This window comes from Barbus barbus (assembly GCF_936440315.1).
Source record: "Barbus barbus genome assembly, chromosome: 11".
NCBI classification, from domain to species: domain Eukaryota; kingdom Metazoa; phylum Chordata; class Actinopteri; order Cypriniformes; family Cyprinidae; genus Barbus; species Barbus barbus.
In genome coordinates, this window is record NC_136739.1 from 15,357,795 (window position 1) to 15,380,196 (window position 22,402).

The window sequence follows — 22,402 nt, forward strand, 5'->3', positions numbered from 1 at the left end:
TCATATTTTAGATAATGGTTCCCAATGCGGAACAGTGTAATTTGTTTTGAATGGTTTCTACCTAATGGCTCTCTGAGGTATGTCTTAGGACACTGAGAGCAGGAAAGGAGAGGAGAGGACTGTACAGACACACTTTATAAAGCAATTAGAAGTTAATGCTCCATGAACAAACAAGTTATCTGCAGTAGAAACACAGAACAAGTAGTATATAGTGGACACACAGAGGAAAACATCCAAATCATCTATTTAACCTTTGGAGATCTTTGAGCCACTTCATTAGTTTTTATATTCAAACAACAGAAACGCAAAATATATAGGCCTATATATATTTTTTAATCAAAATTAAAAATCGAGCATAGCAATAGTTTTGGCAGGCCATGTTAGTCAAGCTCACATCAGCTGACACTCAGCTGATCCACGTCTACCTATAGGATCACGACACCAATCATAATTCCCTTCATAAGGTCCCTTCAGTCATTATTCAGCAGCTATCGCTTCGCTCAGGAACTAATCACCCACCTTCATCCCCAGCTTCTCCTCTCGTCCAGTCAAGACTTGGCAGTGAATATATCATTGAGTCAGACCACTAAATCATGTTGTTAAAATAATCACGTAGAACATTAATGGTATATGCTACATTTATCATTGATGTTGGTTCTGTTCTGTTACCCTGGGGGGGGGTATTCTGCTCTCCCTGCTCCTATCCATGTTAGGCTGCATGGATGGGCAGGGAGTGTTTGCCCAGAACAGAACCATTCCCCCAACCTAAAAATGTATGTTAATCATAAGTTATATTGACGATAGTGGTCCTGACAGAAATACTTTTATGCACTCAACACATGTCAAAGTCATTATTTATTACGTCATTATTTATTTGTTACTGCTTTGAACAAAACCTAATCGATCCATCAATGAAAAGTGTGCCATTACAATGAATTGATGCTGAGCTTGAGGTGATCTACATGTCCTTGCCTGTCACAAGACTGGACTTTAATATAAATGAGCAAATACACACATGCTAAAGGAAGTGAAACATGGAAGCCATCAATTATGCAGTGGGACGTATTTGTATTCAGAAAACTGGCACATTGCTATCCATATATACAACATGTTCAGATAACATGCCTTTAAGAATATATTACACTGAGATACAAAAATGCTTGACATGCTGAAAAGATAGCTGTAAAGGTCTTTTACTAATGTAAATTGATTGATATATTTATCAAATTTTCTTTTTGCATGATCAATTACAGTGTGAAGGGCACACTCATTTTGATGAATAATGTATAAGCTATTTTGGCACAACTAACAAAAACAAATATCTGGAACCAGATGGTTAAGCTTGTTTAATGTATAAAATATTCTAGCAGTTTCAGCAATGTGGACAAAGTACCTGTTTGTCAGGGTTTGCTGGCTGGCAAAAGCCAGCAAGCAAACTTAATCATGCATGATTTTACAGTAGTCACCGTGTCACAGTCAAACAGCACAATATTGGCAGCATTCAGTCTCTGAATTGTCATTACATTCCAGTATATACAGGAACCAGCAGTCCTCGCCCAGTGTTCATTAAAAAAAACTAAACAAAAACACAAGATACTGTATTTGAATGAAACCAATAACAAATCAGGGTAATTTAAAGTAAGTTTGAGGAAAGCTGGTTCAGAAAATGTTTTCATACTAAAGAATAAAATAAAAATCTATAAAGGAATTTAATTTAAAATACATGCTTGTGTAGATTTTAATTTATTGTGGCAACTGTAATGCAATGTTTCGTATGTGGTCTTAGACACCAGAATAAGATGTTTCTCTTGGGTAAGGACCATCTCCCACTGTGGCTATAATATTCATCAGGCTTTGGCTGCATGATGGGATGTCCAGGGACAGATGGCCAGCACGGTTCCGCACAGAAGCCATGGGCGTGATTGCGTCCGGCCCGTGGAGTGCGTTTTGTGAGGTTTAATGGGCTGACTAATCAGAGCAAGAAATAGATGCATCTAAATTAGGCTCTGGGATCACTAGAGATCAGCCACACACACACACATAATGAAAATCCTTTGAAAAGCAGTTTGTAATGCAAGCCCTCAAAGCCTCACACCTATAAACTAAAACATGCACACTATTCTCATCTTCTGAGAGCATTTAATCTGCATTCTAGAAAGAGACGTGTATGATTTCAGTGTGCTGCAGTGTATTGTGATGTAATGCCCATACTGTTTAACAGGAGTAAAAGAAAACCAAGTCATTAGCCAGTTCAATTCCATATTCATCTTAAGACTGTGAAAACGTCAAAATAACAAATAACTTGTCTCACAAAACCGACACCATTTCACACTGCTCTCACAGCTGCGTTGACAAATGTTGCAGAGCTGTCAGTGTAACACAAGGCCACTGTAACAAGCTGACAAAGCCACATTTGAAAACCCACAGAAACGCATACATTACTCAGATGCCAAGAAAAAACCGGCATCTCAAATCCTTCTTAACACGGCAAGGTCCAAAGTTCCGAGGAGAATGTGTCTATAAAACCATAGACAGAATAATATTCAGTGTCAGAAAGTTTAAAGGGGTCATATCAAGAGGAGTCCAATTCTGCTTGATCTTTTGAATTCTTTTGAAACGAGTTCATTGTACTATACTGTAAGTTTTAGGACTGTAGATTTCTATCTCAATAATAATAATAATAAAAAAAAACATCTATTGACATTAACACATCAACAACACATGACACATGTCAACACAACCTGTTCAGTGCTCAGAAACGTGCTTCATCCAGTCTCAGTAACGTAATTACAAAGAAATGGGGCAAATTCAAAATGATCAGAATAACTAATGATAAAAGTAAAATGAAAGATAGTTTGTCAAACTATACTGTTCCTGGCTGTCTGAAGCACCTGCAACTCTGAATCACAGTACGAACGAATTGTGTTTTTAGGAAGTTTTACATTTCAGTAAATAAATAAATAACTGATGCATGGAAAAATTATGAATCTCATTCAAGCACTTTTCAAGTGTTGTCAGATCTGCATTAAAATGTGTAAATGAAACATATTTTATGTGGCTGGTCTCACATAGTAAAACATGGTTTCTTGGCAATAGGAGGGGGAGATGGGAAACAGATTGTCAATACAAGAATTACTGGTTTTCCAATATATGGGCATGTTAGACGCACAACCACAGCACAACCCTGAGACTTACATCTCTCTGATCTCTCAATGACTTCCAAACAGGCCTGTAAGAATTCAATCAATTTTGTAAATGGATTTTTCTCCATGGACAATTTGCTTGGCTATTAGCGTGTCACCCATAACTATGTACGGGATTTAAACAAGAAAGAATTTGTCCATGTGAGAGTGTTCAAATCCGTCTAGATAACACACACACACACACACACACACACACACACACACATGTTGGTTTTTGTGGATTATGGGGACTCTCCATAGGCGTAATGGTTTTTATACTGAACAAACTGTGTGTGCTATTGCCCTACACCAACCCTACACCTAAACTTAGCCCTCACAGGAGATTTTGTATGTTTACAAAACCATTTAGTATGTTTTTTAAGCCTTTTGAATTATGGGGACATAGGCAGTGTCCTCATAAACCACTTTCATATTGTAATACCTCTGTCATACCCATGTCATTATACAAATTTGTGTCCTCATAAACCACATAAACATGCACACACATACATACACACACACACACACACACACACACACACCCATAACGCCATGTAATTCGGTTTCATAAGTAGGAACAGAGAATAATAAATGTAGAGTAAATAAAGCTTTCCACCATGCAATTGCAAATTATCTGGGGTGGATCCAAGTGTCTTAAGTATTAAAATAATAATGTTGAAACTCCAGCATGCAAAATCAACAAACAACTAAATATTCAACAGAAAAAAAAACCGCCTGTGGTGGCAAGGCTGAAAAGAAACATCATGCAAGGAAATTACCCAACGTAATATAAACTTCAGATTCATGAAGTTACAAGTGTAAGTGACAACAAACCCCAAACAGAAAAGGATATATGGAGTGTTTGAAAGACAGAGAGAGAAAGAGTGTGAAGTATGTTTGTGTGTGTGTCAGAGAGATCAGAGAAGATAAGTACTAATGTGGAAACAATCCAAAGTAGCAAAAAGTTTTGTTAGTTTTAATTTTGATGATTAGAACTTACAGCTCATGAAAGTAAAAAATCGAGTATCTCGAAATATTAGAATATTTATATTTGAGCTTCATTAAACGACCATCTCTACAGTATAAATTCCGGGTATTTCTTGTTCTTTGAAACCACAATAATGGGGAAGACTGCTGACTTGGCAATAATCCAGAAGACAATCATTGATACCCTCCACAAAGAGGGTAAGTCAGAGAAGGTCATTACTGAAAGGGGTGACTGTTCACAGAGTGCTGTATCAAAGCATATTAAATGCAAAGTTGACTCGTAGGAAGAAATTGGTAGAAAAATACTGTCAAGCAAAGCTGATTCGAACACTAGGGAGAGATTCACAAGGAGTGGATTGAAGCTGGAGTCACTGCATCAAGAGTCACCACGCTCAGACATCTTCAGGAAAAGGGCTACCAAACCACTTCCGAAATAAACATCGTCAGAAGCATCTTACATGGGCTACGGAGAAAAGGAACTGGACTGTTGCTCAGTGGTCCAAAGTACTCTTTTCAGATAAAAGTACATTTTGCTTTTCATTTGGAAATCAAGGTCTGGAGTCTGGAGGAAGACTGGAGCGGCAAATTTCCCAAATTGACAAGAATAAAATAATAAAAAAAAGACTTCATTATTTGGCACAGAATCCAAGCAGCTTGAAGTCCATTGTGAAGTTTTTGAAGTCAGTGATGATTTGGGGTGCCGTGACGTCTGCTGGTGTTGGTCCATAATGTTTTATCAAGTCCAAAGTCAATGCAGCCTTCTACCTGGAGATTTTGGAGCACTTTATGCTTCCAGCTGCTAACAAGCTTTACGGAGATGCTGATTTGCTTTTCCAGCAGGACTTTAGTACCTGCCCACAGTGCCAAAACCACTTACAAGTGATTTGCTAACCATGATATTGCTTGACTGGTCAGCCAACATGCCTGACCTGAACCCCTTATGGAATCTATGGGATATTTTCAAGAGAAAGATGAGAAACAGTCAATCCAACAATACAGACGAGCTGAAGGCTCTATAGTGCCTCAGCAGTGCCACAGGCTGATCGCTCCCATGCCACACCTCACTGATGCTGGAGTTTGTGCTAAAGGAGCCCCGACCGAGTATTGAGTGCATATATGAACATACTTCGAAGAACTTGAACTACAGATACTGGAGTTTTGACTTTCATGACCTTTAATCTCTAATCATCAAAATAAAAATAAAAAAATAAAAATAAAAAAAAACTTTTTGAAATGTTTTACTTTACATGTAATGAATCTAGAATGTATGAAGGTTTCACTTTTTGAAATAAGTAAAAAGACTTTTTCACAATATTCTATTTTTTTTTTTATATGCACCTGTATATATTATTCCTATGCATGTTCGCATTTTGCCCTTGACAGTCTGCGATTACACAAATGGCGCAGACCTCAAAGACAGCATTTCTAAAAGGAACGCTGGTGTTAAATACGCCACAAAACTAATGATCCGCCGCTACCCTCTCCTTGACCTTCTGTCACACAGGTAGAGTATCTTCCACGAAGCAGATATCGAGTTAAAATAGCTGATGATATTTTCCCTAATGAAGTCGACATTGCTGAGTGGGAGTGGTCAGTATCGCTCAGAAGTTCCTGCGGGCGACGCATCAAAAATGGCCACGAGTTAATTAGGTAAATGTCACGCACTCAGAGATGCGGCAGACAACAGCTCCTGTCTACCTGCTGCGAGAAATATTGCCAAACCTTGAAATAACGTGACCTCATTAATTTCTCCAGACGTCTCCATAGTTGCACTAGATATTTCACTTTTTTCCGACTCTCTTTCATTGCTGTTGTCTCAGTTCTAATGTACACAAAGTTTTTTTCTGACAGACAGTGAAAGTTTCACACTTTATCAAGTCTGGCTTTCTTCTTCTCTTTTTTTATTTGTTGGTTTATCGTTAATCAAAGGTGTCCGTTAAGTAGGATTACTCTGATGTGACCAAAGAGAGACAGAAAGGATTAGACTTCTTTTAGGACCCGCTGGAATCAATACAAAGACCAATCCATCCTTCTAGAGTAAATGTGTCACACGTTCATCCACATCCAGAATCCAAGTGTGATATAACGCAACAACAAAGGAAAACTATTTTTGAACTGCAGAGGCAGCCTTAGTTATACTTGTGTAAATTCTAAATATATATATTTAATAAAATATATTTGTAAAATTATATATATATGAATGAGACTCTATTTGGAATTATTATTATTATTATTATTTATTTATTTTTTGTGACTTAAGTTTTAGTACTAATATGCTAAGTAGTGCTAATGCATCTGTGCATCATATTGCAAAATTATGGAATTTATCTTTTAAAAAACGAATAATTCACGTGAAACTAACGAATGGTTTATGTTTAAAGAAATTATATTATGTTTCCTCCTGTAAAGCAGTAGTACGTCTGCCACACATTCCACACGGACTGCTGAAGTGATGGGTTTATGTGTCCAAACATTTAAAAATTGATGGAAAATCTGATGGACTTCTCCATGACTCAGAAGAGATCATCTGCCATGACATTTACAAACAGACTCAAATTATAATACGTTTTTTATGCATATTTTCCATGGATTTTAGGAAAATAAATGTTTGAATTATAAATAAAGAATCATACATTATTTATTTTTTTATTATTTATTTGCACGAGTCAACCATAGTTGGGATTAGACAAATAATGCATATCATTGATGATTGCAATAAAATGCAATAGGAGTAAAAAAAAAAAATAATAATAATAATAATAATAAAAAAAATTAAAACAATAAAAAATAAAATAAAATAAAATAATAAATATTTGAGTTTAAGTTTTGCTTTCACAACGGGCTAGCCAGGCGAAAGCACTATAAACTTTGTATCCTGATGAAACCAACAGCAACTCGGAAGAACCATTATTTCATGACATTTACATTTCTACTCTTTAATATAAATAAGAAAGAATATAAAATACTCAGCTTTCACGGAACACTAAACAGTATTCAATAAAGAAACTCAAAGACATTCTCTGAAACAATAATCTCCCTCTTACTTTCAAAATACCCTGTTCTGTTCTTTCACAAACAAAAATGCTCGAAAACGCTTTATCTCTCAAACGACATCAAATGCTCAGTCGATTCTCTGACATAATTTTGCTTTCAATGGCATTTTTGGACGATTTAACAACAGTTGTTTTTAGAAGCTGAGGTGTGCATTGATCTTTTGTGTTGATTTTGATGATGAACACATTCATCAGAGGCGTTGTTTACTCATACGAGCAGCCGCTAATAATGAGGCCCTCAGCAGGCCTGTGTTTGCGTCCTCCATCAAGCTAATGAAGTGCAAGGTCAAAACAGAAGAAAGACAAAGACTGAAAAAAAAGTTGTCAAAAAAAAAGAGTTTGTCTAGAGTCTAATACATGAAGACCGTAAGTCATTAGAAAATCTCATTTTGTGTTCCACACAAAAAATGAAAGTCAAACAGGTTTGGAACAACATGAGGGTGACAACATTTTATTTTTGGTGCCTATAAACGAGGAACAAGATCGCCTTCACAAAACTGAACTCTAAACATAAGTGTACACTTACGTAAATGTTCAGTGGGAACTGCTCAGTCAGCACAGCTGCATTGTTAAGCACATTATTATCAGTTTACTGTGGTATACTGGTGTATCTGCTGACCGTGTATAACACTTAATTTGGTTTCCCCTTGCCGTTCAATCCCATGCAGCTTCTTACCTTAACCAGAAGGCCCTAATTTGTGTCCATCATGCATTGTGTTGAGTGATGTGCTGGACAGGGCTCATTCTACAGCCCGACTGGAGCTGTATTCAGCAGATGATATGGAGCAGCATCCTAATGTGATCAAATCTTCCCTCCCGGCTCAGAGAGTCTATTTTTATTAGTGTTGCTCACTAAGGCAAGCATCAGTGTTACTATTTCTCATACAATCTATCTGCTAAATGCCTTAAATGTAAATGTGAAGTGTGGCTTTAAACGGCTCATAAGCCTGACAAGAGAGAGGCCAGGAATTAATGGGAATAGCAGCAAATAGACGAACAGCTTCACCAGAGACATTTAGCAGATATTTCTGCTGTCTTATATAGTTTCTCTTGACCATGTGACGTTACGCAAGTTGTAACATTTAAGTTGACCACTTGACAGACCACTGCACCACCCTACTGATAGTCAGCAACTTCTAACTTAAAAAACAGCCTGACTGAAATCAAAACAGGCAGTAAAGCCTCTCTGAATTCTGTTAGAACCTGTCAGCATCTCCTGAAAGCAGTTTGGTTATTACAACAACCAAAAGCAGAAAATTAGAGCTGTAATTTGAAGGAAGACCGTCTGTAGCGACTTTAGAGAGCTAACGTTATTTATGGTGTAAAAATAATGTCCAATAAAATACCACAATAATAATAATGAGTTCTTGTCATTGGTAATTGAACGGCCCCATGGTTCATAAAATAGGAATAAATGAATATTCAGAAGGCGATTATCTACAAAATGAATGCCGGACAGGGTGATTAGGACCGTAATGTGAAACAAAGATTGACTGTACATTTTGCCAATTCTTACAAGGCTACTGATCAAGTAAGTCAATAAGACATGAAATATTACATATTATAAAGACATAAAACGAACACAGCTATGCAAGAAATCAATTGGCATTATATTAGAATGCTGTAATTAACCAAACCAAATAAAGTAATCTGGCTGTATTGAACAGCTGGCTCTAAACAAAATAGATGCTTTGGTTACACTTTATTGTGATAGCCCACTTCAGACATTCTACTTACTATAATAATTTTGCATCAGCATGTCATTAGAATATTAGTAGACTGTTAGATTAGGGTTAGGGTTGGTAGAATATGTTGACACATACTTGCAAAGTTACTTACAGAATGAGTTCTAAAAGTTATCTTAAAGAACATCTAAAGTGGACTATCAAAATAAAATGTTACCAAATTATTTTATGTGGATAAATAAAAAATGATAAAAATATGATCCTAGATAATTCAAAAGCATATTTCCATTACAAAATGCACAGTCTTTAATGTGCAGAGACAAAGACAACCCAATATCTACAAAAAAATAAAAACAAATAAATAAAATAAAATCTGCAAATCCCAAATAAAATTTGAAAGAGTAATACAAAAGTAATACAGAATGAGTAAAATAAAAGTGAATTATAAATTCAGTTATTTTATTTATTTTTAAAGGAAAGTTTAGAAATATTGTAGAATGTATTTACAACATAAAATAACTGTTTTCTATTTTAATATATTTTGACTGTTGTAGTCCCACTAAAATAGTGGCCTTAACTACTATGTAATTACATTTAAATTAATAATTTAATCATTTTACCCTTGAACCTACCCATACCACCAAACCTGTCTCTAACCTTCCCCGTATCCCACCGCAATAACAGCAGAAGTTTTTTTTTACAGACAATAAGAACACAATATGCACATTGACCAAGTTTCCCTCTCTCTCTCTCTCTCGCTCTCTCTCTCTCTAATAAGCTATATCTTTGTTGAATAAAAATATAATATATATTTTCTTTCTTTCTTTCTTTCTTTCTTTCTTTCTTTCTTTCTTTCTTTCTTTCTTTCTTTCTTTCTTTCTTTCTTTCTTTTTCAATATATATGACCCCAAATATTTGATTAAATAGTATACTAAATTGTTGTAATAAGAATACCATATTAATCTAATTTTGTGATAACCAAATGTTCAACCCATATCATTGGCATGAGATTAGGGCAGGTCGATCTGGATGACTCAAAAATGGAAGACGGGGCAGGGCTGAAGAAGGAGGAATTTTTAGGAAACCTGTCCTTTAACAATCACAGTCACAATATTTGCTATGTCCTTCTTTTGCCACTAATGCTGTTTTAGTAAATATCCCATTTCTTGAGGAGAGGAGACTGCTTTTTGGCTAACAAGTTTATGGGCCTGTATTAGACTCGTACTCTGTCTGACCAGAATGATTTGAATGACCAAACACGCTCCTGTGCTAAATTCCAATGACATTTATAATGGCAAACTCTACAGATAAACAAATGAATAAATAGATGGTAATGAAAGATCAACATTACATTCAGTTGTGCAGTTCTCAAGAGGCCAGCGTCTCATAAATCAATCCCTCTTTTTTGCTCTTCCTCATGTCTGGTTTTAATGACCTTTCCATCTTATCTCAATCTGATCTCTTCATCCTCAATCTCGTACAACACTTCCAATCAATCCTAAAAGCTTTTCTATCTGTACGGATCTGGCGGCCATCCGCCCATCATAATGAGAAGAATGGCTGACTGCCTTTCTATTGTGCAGGATCTGATAAGCAGGGAAATGGATGAGCTTCAATCTCAGGACAGGACATGCAGTACTGTATTTCACTAAAGAACCTATGCTTTATTCAATAGGATTTTCTGAAAAGTGGATGAGATTTCTTTGGTAGCTCGTCAGTCACAGGTGGTGAAGGAGCGGGCTATAGTTGACTTAGAGAGTTAAATGAGCTTTGTATATGTCAGTCACAAACATCTCAGTTTCTGATTAACATATTTATATTTAGTAAACCATATATTATAGGAAGGCCACCCATTATGTGAGCAGGGATATGGCTAAAGTCTGTTGAATGTTCAGATTTATTCAATTTGATTGACTAAAAGGCCCTTGGAAAACTTGACAGAACGGTAACGTGACATTGTAGCACTGAATGGCATTTTGTAGGTTTAGGTAAAGCTGAGCTCTATAGCCATAATCTAATTGAAAATCTACAGTGTACATTTGCTATGTATTTTTTGTGACGCATACTGTAGGCTACATTATGTCTGGTGATTAAAATGTCAAAAAATATGACTCAACGCACTACCGTACAGTTCCACTATGATGAAAAGCAAAGCATGAAAAGCAAAACCTCAATGAAAAAACAGGAAATGTTAGTCTCTGGCCAAACCATATACAGAGACATACTGTTTATTATAATTACGATTTTTGACTTACGAGAAATCACAAAATGGCAGGGATGGATTGGTCTATATTGTACTTCGAACTGACTAGAGTCATTTTTGTCAGGTGAAATAAAACATTTAGGACAAGTCACTTGCTTGCTTGAAGCACCAATGGCCCGTATGAGAGAGACCTCATTAAATCACAGTGGACTATATAAGAATCCAGTCTAAACATTAGGCTCTTTCCTGGAAGCCACTTCTGGAAACTGTGATTGACATGGCTCGAAAATTGTGACACAAATAGAGGGCCAAATAACTAAACTAATATACAGTTAAAAAAATAAATAAAGGACAATACTGAGACAGAAGTGCTGATTTCTAAAATGTCCTCTCATCTCTTTACATTCAAATGATTCTATTTTAATCCTACATTTACTGTTATATATATATATATTTTAAAGATAGTATATGAAATAATTTACAATGTATACTAATTGTACAAATACAAATATTTACCATTTATAACTGCACTACTCAAATTGCTACACTTTGATCCATAGCAAACTTCTTTTGGGGGGGTTCTACTCCAATGCAATTACTTTACAACCAGACAATGTTAAAACATGTAAACCAGCTCTAGTCATATAAACATTCCATTATGGATTCAATTTAACAGAACAACATGAACAAGCTTCTTAGTTCATGACGTGAGCTGGAATGACAGCATTCAATTTTGATGATTGTCATGCCTTGTTCCTTTAACTTACTGGAGGTCTAATCTTGCTTGTTTTACTTATGTTCAATAAAATGCTGTCTACTGAAGTGTATACATACTGACTAATTCCCCCCGCATGAACAGAGGGGTCCCTTGTACTCCAGAACTAAAATTATGATGGAAACAAACACATAGCACCGCAGTCAAAGTCTGCCTGCATCATGCAACGCCAACAACCAAAATATTCTTCTCAAATTAGCAACATAAATGTCATTCGTTTTCAGTTGAAACCCCAGCTTCATCTCAAATCCTGACAGCAGACAGCGAACACTGAATATAGCCATGATTACACTGTGACTATTGTAGGATGAATGAGGTATTCGCATCTTTATTTTGCACAATTATATTCTCTGTCATTCCCAAAGGACTGTTTTTATATATATATTATATAGATTTATATATATATATATAAATCAGCCAATCATAATGGAAATGATGAAGATTGAATTATGTAAGAACACTTCAAAATGAGACCTGCGAGTTTATGTAAAGCTGGATCTCTCCAAGCCATTTGCAGATTAATGCTCAATAGGAAAAAATATCATACAAGAGTCTAGTATTAATTTAGTTGGTGAAAAACAATTTTGTTTGTCCAGTCACTATACTTTAAAAAGACGAATATCTTAAAAATATCTCTGAGTAAACTTTAGTGCCCCTATTAAGCTGTCACTTCATTTGACTCTTGCTTGAGCACATACACACACAGCATGCATTGAAAAGGGGATGTTGATGGGTTTGGAATGAGAATATAATAATAATATAAAAATTAAATGTTTAGGTTGGCAACTAACTGAAATTAAGCTGTTTTTCTTTGTACATATTTTATTTTTGTTTTTTATTTTATTTTGTGCATATAATTTTCATTATTTTGTGTATATGATTTTTAATTATATTTAATATTTTTTTAAATAAAGAGATTGGATAAAAACAGAAATTTAAGTTGATAATTAATTTGAAATAGTAGAACTGAAGAAGGATGTTAAAGAAACATTTTCCTCAATCCATTATCATTATATTAATATATATGTGACCCTAGACCACAAAACCATAAGGGTACATCACCCGAAAGCTGAATAAATACGTGTTCCATTGATGTATGGTTTGTTAAGATAGGACAATATTTGGCTGAGATACAACTAGTTGAAAATCTGGAATCTGAGGGTGCAAAAAAATCTAAACATTGAGAAAATCGCCTTTAAAGTTGTCCAAATGAAGTTTTTGGCAATGCATATTACTAATCAGAAATTAAGCTTTTATATATTTAGGGTAGGAAATTTACAAAATATCTTCATGGAACATGATCTTTACCTTATATCCTAATAATTTTTGCTGTAAAAGAAAAAATTATAATTTTTACCCATACGATATATGTTTGGCTCTTGTTATAAATATACCTGTGCTACTTAAGATTGGTTTTGTGGTCGAGGGTCACATATTATTAAATATAATTTAAAACTTTGATTTAAAAATGACAACATATATGAAAAATCATATACACAAAATAATGAATATTATATGCATAAAATAAAATTAAAACAACAAAACATGTACAAAGAAAAACAGATGCAAGACAACATAGAAGAGGTAAGAGTACACAGATGTGCACAAATGTATATATAAATATCGCACATGAAAATTACATTGTGCAGTGTCTGATAAATGAAGTTAAGTTGAAGTAGTAAATATTTAAAAAAATTACAAATTACAAAAACACAGAACTTACTAAAACAAATTTACTAACTACACTAAATTAAAACAAAATCTATAAATATAACAATGCCAAGTCAAAATATTATAGCACATTATTGGCTATAAGACATTTCATAAAACAAACAAAAACATTTCACTTAAAGCTACAGCGTAATGGAATAATCAGAATTGATATTTGTGAAAACTGATTATCATACAATATTTAACTTTTTCAGTTTTTATCAGTTTTGTTTAAAAGTCAAAGCAGGACAGGAGCTGCAAATTTGCTATTAGCTAAAGCTAATGAAGATCATTTATAGAGCATCTGCTACATTGATTATGTTATTTTGTATTGCACCGTCAAGAAAAAAGTCTTAGCACAAGTAAAAGACAACAATGTTTCCAAACTCCATTTCCCATCAAAACACTTGGCATACCTTACAAAAAAATTCCTCATGTTTAATTCCAGCCCAAGCGTATGATTTGGCCTCTTCATAACATTTAACCTGTGCTAACAAAACGTGTAAGATCCAAACAAACAATCTACAAAATCACATCTCATTTTCTGCCTGGCAAAACATAATGTTATAACAGAAAACACACACACTGAGCGCATGAGCTGTCACATCGCGTGTCCCGTCTGAGGTAACTGCCATTTTCTTTTTCCACTGCATTCTCCTCCCTGTCTGCACCCTGCAGAAATAACTGACTCCCACAATCACAGAGAAATTTAACACTTGCTTGTCAACAAATCTGACGGTAACTTTTTCCAGAGCTCAACTTCATGTCCGAGAGTATATTTGAAGGCCGTCTTGTCAGGCCCTCAATTTTGTGTCTCAGCGAACACTTTACACCACACACATATCATGTTAGCTGTCCGGAGCCACAACACGCTGGCATCTCTTCCACCTCAACACCCAAAGTTCTACAGGGTCATCTTCTGGAGGGCTGCAGCGCCTCGTCACCTGATCCGGCGTCTCATGGTTCTGTCGCTGTTCTGAAACAACCCTTGGTCCCGCTCTGCTCAGGCAGAAACACAGCTGATGGATGCGCTGAGACACTATGGTGACCCACGGCTCACCCCTCTCATGTGCTGCTGTTTTAGTCATGAGAACTACCCAAACTAGCCTTGACCAGCTACCTGCTGACAGTCAGTATTAAACTACGCATGTACCTACCACAAAACCAGATTTAACCAGATTATTTGTGCAGCATTTAATATAGGCTAATGTTATTCAATTAATTAATTAATTATTTTTTTGAATTTTTATAAACTGATTTTTAAGGGTGCCTTGTTTTTGGGATTGCATTTATCTGTAGGTATAATTCGGTATAATTTGAATATGTTTTTTCCAAGGTTAGAGACAGATTCCTTGCAGGTTGTGTGAGCTCTATTGGCTCTGGCAGGTGAAGCACAGAGCCCAGAGGGGAGCCACTTTATGGGTGATGAGTAAAGGACACAGAGGTCAAAATCATGGAGGAGAAACATACCAGGGTCACTGTCGAATCACAGTCACCACAATGAAACAGAGACAAGAGCTTTCTTATTCCAGCACAGCAGACCGGCTTCAGCACTTAAGTACTCTTAAGATGCTGTACGAGCACAGAAAAATATAACAGTATATCACATGAAAACATAAATCATATATAAGGTATACATAACTAAATAATACACACACATACATTTTAAACAGTATGTTAAATGCAATATTTACTGTAAATATAAACACTTCGCTATATGACGGATCTGTAAAAAGCTTAAAATAAAATTTAACATGGTAATTTTAGATTTATTTGTTGTTACTAATTTTGCAGTAATAGTAATCATATGTATCTTTACTCGCTGATAAATGAAATATTGGATTTGAAATGTAACTGTTGCAAATGTATTATTATTATTGTGTTTCATGCTATGTTCATATATGTTATGTTCATAATATATTATTATTATGCATGCAGTAAAAACTGTAACACTTTTCTTAAAGCCTTTATGTATAATAAATTATAAAATTATTATTAATTATGCCTTGTAATGCACCTTATAATCCATTGTCCAATCTCATGTACCACATTTAATACATTATAACACTTATCAATTCATTGTTACAATTATTTATGACAATATATAATGTATTACAATGCACATTATGAATAATTATAAGGCATTATACCCTTTAATAACCCTTAATAATGCATAAAGGCTTTCGGTGAAGTGTTACCAAATACCAAATAAAAAATTGCTAAATAAAAAGTTCAATAAATAATTCCTTTCTGCATTAAAAAATATTGGATTTGAAGTGAAACTATTTCTGGAACTGTTATAAATATGTTATTTCTTTTGTGCATGTAGAAAAAAAAAATGTAAATGCAAAAATATTGTATTTTATAAAATTGCTAAAATTAAAGTAAATTAAAAATGTTTCATATGTCTGTATTCAGCAACACAGCAGATTTGCATCTATAAAGGCCAGTGAGGGGCCTGTGAGGGTCTGCTCATTGCTCTGTGTCAACAGTAATTAGACAAACTGGTAAAAGTTTCCTAATGACCATCAAAAACATATTATGTCAATGGCGACTCACTCAGTCAGACAACAGCCCAAGGGACCCTGCGTGCCAAGCCAACACATGAAAAAGAAAACTGTGGAAAGTACATTAACTTTAGAGCCACTTCTGTGTGGTTTATATCACATTCATGTTTATGTACATATTATTATGTGCATTTTTATTTACTGAAATTGAATGTTTTTCCTAAACACACACACACACTTAAACTAAAGTGGTTTTACAGTGACATCCAAATGACAGAAAGCAGCGGCAGCTTTTAAAATGGACGAACGGGCTTAATTATTTACAAAGTGCGTATGAATTATTCCAAGTGAAATGTCAAGCAGCAGGACACCCATAACTTTTACTCTCAGCTAGTCTCGCAATAACATGACAAAAAATCGCAGCAAAATCATTTTAATTGGATTCACTCTATCCAACACGAAGTGCCGATGATAAATATCCTTTTAAAGAAATTCATGAAAGACCAAGTGTCTACAACAAGAAATGCAAAGAAATCTGATGTGTGGAAAAGAGGCAGGAGGGCTTTGTAGGGGTGTTAGTTTGGCATGTGTGGTCTCTGGGTTTTCAAATAATCTCTAAAAAAAAAAAAAAAAAAAACTGAAATCTGAGCTGATAATTGATAATGATAATTTGAAGTGAAGGAGGTTGTTAAAGAAACAACTTCAATCCATTATCATTTTATAAACATGTTATTAAATATAATTTAAAATCTTTATTTAAAAAAAATATATAGAATAATATAAAAAATCATATATGCAAAGTAATATTAAAATGAAAATTAAATGCACAAATATTGTATATATACATATTGCACATGAAAATTATATATATTGCGATGTATGATAAATATTTCAGCGTGAAAATACTTTATGATGCAGTGCTAACTGTTCACAAGAGAAGCTGCTCTTGTGAACTATTCAAGGATAGCATGACTTTTACACGTCATAAATATGCAAAAACAGGTTTTGCAGGGAAATAAAAAAACTGCAAAAATAATATAAAACATAATGGCACTGATCAAATCAACTCCATCACTGACCACAATACAGCAATACCGCAGTTTGTTGTCATATTACACATTCATTCATATGCAAAACACATTCTAGGGTTTCTGACCACATGTGTTGTGGGTGCAGCCTGTGTGTTATCCGAGACTTCACAAAACCCCTTCCTGTCATCTGCCAAACTCTATCACTCACATCCACCATCCCTTCATCTGCCGACAGTCAAACGCTAATGAACAATTCCTTTAATCAAATCGATAAATCATGAAGGGTCAATCAAGTTTGCCCCACGGAAACCAAAAAGTCATCATCCATATGATTCATGTGGTAAACAAATTTTCTTATCGATGTTAGCCATCTAAAAGATGAGTCATAACAGCAAAAATGCATTGTTTTGTACAAAAAAAAAGAAATCTCCTTGCAATTCTACTGCCCTCTGTTTCTCTGCCTTGATCTTGACTACAGGACCATAATCAGGTCTGTTTCACATAACTGCCGATTACGGTAAAGCTCAGATCCGGTTTCAGCACTGAGGAGCGAGAGGGGGCACGGAGGGGCTGAGAGAGATGGAGGGAGTGATAGAGGAAGAGATGAACAGGGTCGGGTGGTGTAGGGGGAGTCGCTGCACACATCTTGGCTTCAGCAGCGACACCGAGATGACAGGTCGCCTGAAGACACTTCCATTTTAGCTACTATTCACTCACTCCGACCGCTGCACTTTGTTTGAACCCTTGAGTGAAGGAAAGAGACAGAGGCATTCACAGAGCAGCAGAATACTGTTGTCAGACCTGTTTTAAAGTGTTAAATACGGTCATGTTCACACAGATTGCTTACAAAAAGTGTAATCTACATTTTGAGAGAGAGTTAGGTTAATGTGTGTTGTGTGAAATGAACCACACAGGACAGCTGTCTGTCACATCATGCAGTGTGATGCATCAAACACATTTGTCTCTTTTTTCACATGGGGTACCACTAATTTACAAAGACAAAGACGTGAGTGCCGCATCATCTGAAGGTTTTTGAACCAGTGGCAAGCAAAGTGTCCCCAGGTGGTACACAACAACTCTACTGAAAATATTAAGAGTTTATACATTTAATTTAAAAATAAAAATGTACAGCTATAAAAGCTATATATATATATATATATTAGTTCTGTCAAATGATTAATCGTGATTAATCGCATCCAAAATAAAGGTTTTTGTTAACATAACATATTTTTGTGTACTGTATATATTATTATGTATATATAAATACACAAACATGCAGTATATATTTTTAAAATATTTGCATGTGTATATACAATTATATTCTTATATTTTATATTATATGATAATATATTTTATATATTAAAATAACATATTTTTTCATATACGTATATATATATATATATATATATATATGTATGTTTGTATTTGTATATATACATAATAAATATACACAGTTTATAAACATTTATTGTCTAAATAATGTTACCTTTTAATCTGAGGTGGTACTTAGTGTCAATGGAGAGCCACTGATGACAATAATTTCAAATATGAATAAGTGTTCAAATGGTAATTACTTTAAATAATAATAATAATCATAATAATAATTATTATAAATATTTAAAAAAAGCATTTAAGCATTTAAAGTCAGATAATTAAGGTTTAGTATTTTTAAATTAAACTAAATTACATACTTTAAATATTTATTATTATTATTATTATATTATTACTATTATTATTAAATGCTATGCTCTGATTTACTCATTTATCTTTAGTCTTCTAGTGTTATTGAAGTTAAAATAAGTCCAACCTTTAAAAATGCATCAATAAACAAGTCACTGTTGCATGTGCACTTACTCAAAATGAAAAAGTAGAACAAGGAAACAAGGAAAGACAAACAGCCTTTTTATTTTGTCATCCCTCGTTCTGTCTGCCGTGGATCTGAGGTAATCTGTTTTAATGAGGACATCTATTGAGACGTGGGCTGGGCAACTGCCCTAAAGAGTCATCAAATAAAAACAGAGGAAAACAAATGAAGGTAATCAGTGAAAGGAAGGAGTGAGAGAGGGAACTGACATTTCTTTGCAGGTTCTCAGGGAGAGAGATAGAGAGAGAGAGCGAGAGAGAGAGAGAGAGAGAGAGAGAGAGAAAGAGAGAGAAAGCGAGGAGCGAGAGTCTGTAATAGTATGAGACAGAGCCAGCATTTCCTTTCATCTCTCGAGGGGAACTCTGACAGAAACAATTCTCGTATCTCCTGGCCCTGTTTTCGAGCAGGCGCAATGTTTACGTACAAGTACATTTCTCCTCTCAATTTGTTCTCTCTACCTCCTCTCACACAGCATTAACTGAAGATGAGAAGCAACCGGGCCGAATTGAGAAGAAAAAGTGAGAGAGAAAAAGTTTTCCTCATGAACGGTAATCCAGAGCTAAAGCGTCTACGCGCTTCGCCTTCATAATGTGACAAGACGTTTGATCATGGCTGCCGATTGGTGGAGAATCAGCTGGATTTTCTCCCTAATCAGGTTTAGAAGAGTTTGATGTAACCTAAGAAATTCCTGAGAGCGAGCGAGGCACGATAATGTAAACGTGAAGACTAGAAAGCAAACGGTAGATTTTTGCTGAAACTGAGAACTTACTAAACGTGCCGACTGAGCCGTGAGGTTTAAGGAAGTGATGCTAACAAATGAGAGTTTTAATGGTGCACAGCTGGTGAAGTCATATTAGCACATTTATTCAGGATTATGAGATTCAATAAGAAATTTTAAACGGCCAAATTTACCCCAGGCATGCACACACATGCCTACAGAAAATCCAGTAGCCGGGCCTGAACGGTGGTGCAATATGGGACAAATTAGACCGCAAACCCCCTGCCCCAGGCAGAGGCTGTGGAGCAGAGCTTTCTGGAACTCAGGAGACCCCCTCCCATCCACGGCGGTCCGTCTGCCACCCTTTGTGCACAGCGACAGGGTATTTGCACCGCTGAGGAGAATGTGAGCTAATGAAAGCAAAAGCCTGTGTTCACTAGAGTATAAAATTCACATTTGGCCAGTGCAGGCTGTGCAATCTGATATTATGAGGCCGTCTGACACACACGCACATACACACACATGCAGTGGCAGGGAAAAGGCTAAAAAGAGAGAAAGAGAGGGATAAAAAGAAAAGGCGAACAATGTTTGAAGGAATGCGTCCCGGGATTTTAGCACACGTTCTTGTGTTTGGAATAAAAATATTGTACAAACGATGAACTAACTTTTGGAGTCGCGACTGCTGTCAAATCAACATGGAGGACATGCTATTAATTGTCTCAGAACAATTCCGTGATCACAAAGAGGCGCTGTGGTCATTTCAAGATGGTGGCCGTGCTGGATGACAGCGACTCTGCTGGTGAGGATACAGGAAGAAATCGCAGCAGGAAAAATTAGGTACCATGTGTTGCCATCTTGATTTGTGTGTGTGTGTGTGTGTGTGTGCGTGCGCATTTTTGTGCCGCTTGTTTTAAAATACGGGTCCATCGAGACAAAAAAAAAAAAAAAACAAGGTCATTCAGGAAAAACAGGAAGAAGCAGCATCCAATCACAGTTTAGCACTGCTAAACAAATCTGATTGGGTGAAGCCTATCACAACACAATTAGCCGTCACTTGATAGGGCTGCTTCACAATGACGCATCAACCTTCAAAATATAAAATAAATGTGCAAGCTTTTGCCAACATATCAATGGTGATTTTGCCACGTTTAATACTATTATAATATAATATAATATAATATAATATAATATAATAAACTTGCAATGTTTAAAACAATTCCAAAACTATTAAACTATTAAAATCTTTGGCCAAGACTTACAAGACAACTCTTATTGTGCAATATAATTCTTTATTTTCTTATGTTGAAAGTAAGTCTTTGTGTAATTCAATTCTTTATTTTGATAGTATGTAAATAAATTACTATAAAAATATTACCAACCAAAACCAGCCATTTATTACAAATAAATAAATACATTTTCTGCTAGTTTAAGATGCTTTGGTGTCTACCAAAACTACAAAAATGAAAGGTGTTTGTTTGTTGGTTGCAGATGAACTAATAACTGTAGTTGCTAAAAACAAAAACAAAAAATACAAGAGTATTAAAAGATAAATCAGTAAGCCTTCCTGATAAACATGATGTATTTTTATATGTCTTAGGGGCTGAGTGTCAGGACAATAGAAGCACTTTTGTTCGGTTCAAAAGTTCAGTTGCATTACAAGCGCATGACCTATTTTCCATGCTAAAAGTTTGGCATCGATCTTCCTCATTCTGCACCCTCCTCTCAATTTAATGCAACTGCACTAATCACAATAAACTAGGCCATCAGTTACCACGCCTACGCCACCAACTACATTCCAGCACTTGAAGGGCTATAAAGAAGCTATTTTGTTTATTAATGTTTCATGGTTTTACCATTTAGCACGGCAGATTTTAGAAAACATTAGTTGTTATGCAATTTTAATTTTTAAAATTACATAACAATTTTAAAACCTAATAATAACAAAAGCAAACTAGAAATGTAGGTTAAAAAAAAAGAAGGAACATGACAATGTCATGAATTGCAGCGGTGATCCTGAGTAATGATGTATCATCAGGGATGAATTTCCATATCCGTTCAGAAGCATCAAAAGGACCCATCTACCATTTCTCTCATGGGACGGGACTGATATATGCAAGGATCAAAGGTTAAAAAAATCTGACCAATCAGATGAGTTATAGCGGATTGACTTTTTTTTTTATGAGACCTAAATTAGACGGTGGTCTGGGTGAATCAGTGGTTCATTCATGAGAAGTCAGGTTGCAATTACCATCACGGAACGGCAGAAATTACAGCCATACCTTTATGATTGCAGACTGGCGGGTTACACACAGGCAGCCTCATATCAATACTACTGTTCAGGTCTGGTTTCAGGGTCACACGCATATACACACTCTCGTAAAGACATGGCAAGCGAATACACTTTAAGAGAGTTTTTCAGTAAGTTCTTCCAGCCCATATCTGGGTCAGCATAGCATGAGTCCGTTGAGGAGCGTAATTACAGGCCAAAAGCTGGGCTGAACATTTCTCTCTCTTTCTCTGTCTCTCGTACCCTGGAGTGGGGAGCGTTGGTGTCGCACACTTTATGTAACGGGGTGAAAGACGGGCAAGTGTGTGCCTCAGGTGGGGACAGTTTGGTTGAGTGGCTCACATCACAGCACACTCTCTCTGCCTGACTGTTCCTCACCAGAATGCTATCCTGACCCATT

General features: G+C 35.5%; 1 protein-coding gene across 8 annotated transcripts in view; it reads left to right on the forward strand.

Moving 5' to 3' along the window:
* Positions 1-20,189: 20,189 nt before the first annotated feature.
* The window catches only part of LOC306877021 (uncharacterized protein), a 33,587-nt gene continuing 31,374 nt past the window's right edge, over positions 20,190-22,402 (forward strand). For 4 of the 8 annotated variants that reach the window (XM_079428536.1, XM_079428538.1, XM_079428537.1 and 1 more), the window contains exon 1: positions 20,197-20,552. The gene's annotated coding sequence lies outside the window, so the exon portion shown is untranslated. Of the gene's footprint in view, positions 20,553-22,402 lie in introns of all 8 variants that reach the window. The other 4 variants (XM_079428542.1, XM_079428541.1, XM_079428540.1 and 1 more) reach the window with 4 other exon arrangements.